The sequence below is a fragment of the Bombina bombina genome, chromosome 4 (assembly GCF_027579735.1).
Source record: "Bombina bombina isolate aBomBom1 chromosome 4, aBomBom1.pri, whole genome shotgun sequence".
NCBI lineage: Eukaryota > Metazoa > Chordata > Amphibia > Anura > Bombinatoridae > Bombina > Bombina bombina.
The window spans coordinates 803,906,855-803,912,854 of record NC_069502.1 but is presented as its reverse complement, the minus strand read 5'-3'; positions in this window follow the sequence as shown (position 1 = coordinate 803,912,854).

The window sequence follows — 6,000 nt, the reverse complement described above, 5'->3', positions numbered from 1 at the left end:
GCATATATCACTAAGACTGTTTGAAAGAGTACACACGTCGTATTAACGTGACCTCTGCTTACATTGTTATGAAGTTAAAGGACGCTGAAACCTGGTAACGATATGAAAGTTTAAAGGCTTAAACCCTTTAAGATTGTGATACAGCAAACAAACTTGTAAAATATATAAGACTTTGATATCAATTTAAAGATTTGTAAAAAATTTATTGTGAACAAATAACCAATTGTGAATCAATTGTAAATGAATTGTTTTTATATAAGAGTGCATTTACAGCATTAGAATTATTAAGTTTTAAATGACACCGGTGTCTGATATATTTGCTACGTTATTTATGTTCGTTATTTTATGTGAATAAATATTAAGGGTTAATTATTAATCTATTTTTGTTGGCTGGATTACTTTTCATCTGTAATACACCTTTAGACAGACCACTTGTGGATTTTACACGGGTCGATAGAGTTGTGACTCCAATTTGGATAAATGTATTGGTATATTCAGAGCAGTTAGCCCGATTGGGCGCATCCCTCAATCTCTTTTTTGTTTGTTAACAAATACAGTCATTGTTATGGTTGTCATTTCTAGATGCAAGCATTTGAATGTTTTCATTTACAGATACAGGTTTTTATTTGGATTCCATGCACAAATCCCAGCATTTGTATGGTTTCTATTCACAGATTCAGGCATTTGGATTATTTCCAAGAACTGATAGAGGCATTTGTATGGTTTTCCTTCCTAGACACAAACATTTGTATGGTTTCATTTACAGATACAGTTTTTTATTTTGTTTCCATGCACATATCCAAGCATTTGTATGGTTTGCATGTATACATACAGGCATTACTATGGTTCCCATGCACAGGCAAAAGCATTTGTATGGTTTCCAAGCACAGATATAGGCATTTGTATGGTTTTCATACACTGATACCGGCATTTATATGGTTTCCAAGCACAGATACAAGCATTTGTATGTTTTCTATACACAGATACAAGCATTTGTTTGGTTTTCATTCCTAGATGCAAGTATTTGTATGGTTTAATGTACAGATTCAGGTTTTTATTTGGATTCCATTCATAGATCCAGGCATTTGTATGGTTTCCTTGCACAGCCACAGGCATCTGTATGCTTTGTATGTACACATGCAGGCATTGTTTATGGTTTTCAAGCACAGATACATCCATTTGTATAGTTTCCATTCATAGATACAGACATTCCTCTAGTTAAATAGATTAATTTATATGATTTCATGTACATTCACATACAGGTATTCAAATCAACAAAATGACAAGGGTTCCCAAATTTATGCTCCTGTCTAATTTTGTTTTGATGCATATTGGCCATTTTTCTGTTAATCCAATAAACCTCATTTCACTACTGAAATATTACTGTGTCCTTCAATTATTTGATAGATCAAAATGAAATTTGATCCAAACACCCAATTATTTATAAATTAAAATCATGGAAATTGTCAGGGGTGCCTAAACTTTTGCATACAACTGTATATATATATATTTCCATGAACATATACAGGCATGTGTAAGCTTTTCATGCACAAATACAGGCATTTGCATGGTTTTCATTCCTAGATGACTAGGATTTGTATAATTTAATGTACAAATACAACTTTTTATTTGGTTTATATTTACATTTTCAGGCATTTGTGTGGTTTCAATTTACAGATTGAGGCATTTGTATGGTTTCCTTGCACAGCCACAGGCATTTGTATGGTTGTTATGCCCAAATGCAAAGGCAAGCATTTTTATTGTTTCCAAGTACAGATACATGCATTGGTATAGTTTCCATGCATAGATACCGGCATTTGTATAGTTTATTGGCATTTGTATGGTTTTCATGCACAGCCACAGGCATCTGTTTGCTTTGTATGTACACATGCAGGCATTTTTATGGTTTTCAAGCACAGATACATGCATTTGTATAGTTTCCATGCATAGATACAGGCATTTGTATAGTTTCCATGCATAGATACAGGCATTTTTATGCTTTTCATTTACATGCACAGATACATGCATTTGTATGGTTTTCATTACAAGAAGCAAGCATTTGTATCATTTGTTCAAATAAAGGTTTTTATTTGGCTCTCCTGCACATATCCAGGCATTTGTATGATTTATTGGCATTTGTATAATTTCCATACACAGATAAAGGCATTTGTATGGTTTCCATGCACAGATAAAGGTATTTGCATGGTTTTTTTTTTTGTTTTTTTTAAATTAAAATTTTTTATTGAGTGATATTCAAAACATTACAGATTTTCTATCCACTGTCATTAAGAATAGTATAGCAGTTTTTACATCAACAATCAAACAAAATGGGGTGTAGGGAAACCAAATCAAAAGGAAACAAAAAAAAAAAAGAAAAAACTTTGGTCAAAAAGGGGTGGGCCACAGTCATGTATGAGATAAACAGAAAAAGTGATTAAGGTGAGCTCTTCTTACCATAAGCTCCATTTAATTCACATAGTTATCAATAAGGTCTAACAAACAGACTATATACGTTGTCTACTAATATGTTTAGTATTGTACAATATAGAGTATTCCTCCCACAAAAAAGAGATGGATAAATAGTCATCAAGTCTTTTGGAAATAACAAAGTGATAATTTTCTAGTAATATTGTAGAGGATACTACCTCCCTCCATTTTTCCATGGTGGGAGGTCTAATTTTCTTCCAGTTTTGAGGTATCAACCTTTTTGCGCTATTAACCATAAGATATAATAGTTGTAATCTAAGTTTGCAATGCACCTTAGGGAATTTATTGAATAGGAATACAACTGGGTCAAATGGTAATGTGATTCATGTTACTTTTTTAATTTCACCTATTATGTTTACCCAGAATGAGGTCATAAGGGGACAATCCCACCATATATGTATAAATGTACCTGGGTTCCCACATTTTCTCCAGCATTCCGCTGTTGTGTTCTTAAATATCGTGGATAATTTAACTGGTGTTAGATACCACCGACATTGAAGTTTGATGTTCATCTCCTGCGTTTGCACTGATGAAGAGTATCTGTTTATGTTCCGAAAAATGTGCAACCAGTCCTCATGTGTGGGGTGATTTTGCAATTCCAATTCCCATTTGCTCGTGTAAGTTGGTAACGTTCTAGAATGGTGTTGCAAGAGTAATTTATAAGTTAAAGATAAGATGCCCTTTCTAGAAGAGCTTGTGTGGCATAATGTTTCAAAAGGCGTAAGAGGCCGAAGTATGTTGCCTTTATCCGTATGATTATAGATATAGTGTGTAATTTGGTGGTATCTGAACCAATGACAAAAAATCCCCCCAAAACAATCTGACAATTTCGCCCTGGGCTTTATTTTCTTGTTTTGTAAAACATCATAGCATTTGGGAGTATCGGATAATGTGGTGAAAAGGTTTGGAGTTGGGGCCAGTGTTATTGGTAAGCTGGGGTTGTTGACCAATGGGGTCAGTGGTGAAATGCTTGAGGAGATGTTCAGGATTTGTGTAAGATGTGTATCCCATATTTTATATGTCTCTAAAGTCATTTTGGAAGTATTCTGTCCTAAATGTCGGTTCTGGGGGGGAATCCAACAACTTCCACCCAGTTGCAAAACGTTAGCTAGAGTGTGTTCCAACACAACCCACTCCTTATGTGAGAAGTGCCTGCACCAGTCCACTATCCGAGTGAGAAATACAGCCCAACTATAGTATTTTAACTGTGGTACACCCAAACCACCATTGTCTCTTGTACGGTACATAGTGGACCTAGCTATCCTTTGTCTCTTATTTTGCCAAATGAATGTGTTGATGATTTTTTGTAGTATACCAAGCTGGGATTCTGAGATGTTTATAGGTCTTTGGCAATATGGACATCTTAAACGCATTTATCCTTCCTAACCAAGACATAGTTTTATTTTGCCAGGAACGTAATTCCTGTTGGATATGTTTAATTAACAAAGAGTAATTAAGTGTAAGGAGATGATGGGGGGAGGTGGAAATAAATACTCCCAGGTATTTTGTAGATATTTTTTGGTGTTTAAATTCCTAAGTCCTTACTATGTTGTCAACTTCAGCTTGAGAAAGTCCCAAACCCGGAAATTCAGACTTACTTGCATTCACTTTGAAATTGGAGTGCAGTCCGTATAGGGTTAGTTCTTCCATAAGGAATTTAATTGATCTGTTCGGGGATGACAACGTTAAGAAAATGTCGTCTGCATATAGGGTAATATTTGCATGGTTTTTATTCCTAGAAGTAAACATTTGTATTATTTCAGAAACAGGGTTTTATATTGTTTCCATGCACATATCCTGGCATTTGTATGGTTTACATTCACTGATTCAGGCATTTGTATGGTTCCCATGTACAGACACAGGCATTTATGTGGATTCCATGCTCCGAAAGAGACATTAGTGTGGTTTTTATGCACAAATCCAAGCATTTGTATGGTTTTCATGCAGAGATACAGACACGTGTGTGGTTTCCATGCACAGATGCATGCATTTGTATGGTTTCCATGAATATATATAGGCATGTGTAAGCTTTTCATGCACAGATACATGCATTTATATGGTTTCTAAGCACAGACACAGGCATTTGTATGGTTTCCATGCACAGATATTTGCATGGTTTTCATTCTTAGAAGCAAACATTTGTATTGTTTCATGTACAGATACAGGTTTGTATATGGTTTCCATGCACATATCCTGGCATTTGAAAGGTTTACATTCACAGATTTAGGCATTTGTATGGTTCCCATACCCAGTCACAGGCATTTTATGGTTTTTATGCACACATGCAAGCATTTTTATTGATTCCAAGCACAGAAACATGCATTTGTATAGTTTCCATGCATAGATACAGGCATATGTACGGTTTACATGCAAAGATACAGGCATTTGTATGTTTCTATGCACATATACAGGCATTTGCATTGTTTTCACATTCAAAGCATTTGTATCTTCTCCATGCACAGATTCAGGCATTTGTATGTTTTTGTTGTATTTTATGAACACACCTAACTTTAATATCAGACTGTTATTTCCATGGACATTATTGAATAATGAAATGCTAAGGGACATTTGTCTACAACATCAAGGATACAAAGGGTTAAATGCACACTGGCCTACAGTTACCAGTTTATCCAGTTCAGAGGTGACAAGGCAGAGATAAGTGGAAATCTGATGAACCACTGTATATAAACAATAGATCAAAAGGATACCACAGGATTCACTAAGACATTTTACAACCCAATATTTAGCATTTCAGCACAGATGGCCATTTCATCACAGATGGTGTACAAGGCCCTGATTTTATCTCAGTTCCTATCACCAATAGCCTAAGGACGTCACATTCAACCCCCCTGATCTAATGATGTCATCTGGTCTCTGAAGAATTTATAGAGTGTGGGCTGGGCTGTGAGAAAGAATGAATGACTATATAAGTTAGCTGCCATTGTAGGCTAAGCAAGCTCTCTCTTCTCACTCACCTCTCCCCTTCCATCTCTCCCTCTCCCCTTTTCCAACTTCCCTTTCCTTCCCTTACGTTAGTTAGCAACTTGTTTCTATGTAAATACTTATTTTCTGTATAATAAAAGAAATAATTTCATCAAGCAGCGTCCTGATTTCCTAAGCTAAAGGTAATATTAGTGTGGAAATAGTAACTAAAAGTTAGCAGATTCTACATTTGGTACCCCAGATGGGACGTGGATAAATCACTAATTCCACGTTGAACTAAAGCTGAATTTGCTAAACTGAGGTGCGGGAGCTGCAAGAATTCTTTGTGAATAGAGGCCAGACCGGACCTATCTGTGTGGGAAGTGTGCAGATCTACAAGACACTGTGTAAAGAGAAAGCTGCAAGTACCGTAAGTATATGTTTCTTTATGTTTATGTTATGTTCCTGTATGCTACAGAAAAGTAAATGTATTAATTGTTTCTTGCTGAATTAAGTTTACTAAAATCTGAAAACAAGAGAGTAACCAGACATCTCTGAGGGTAAAGTGTAATAGGCATAGCCCAGTTTTAC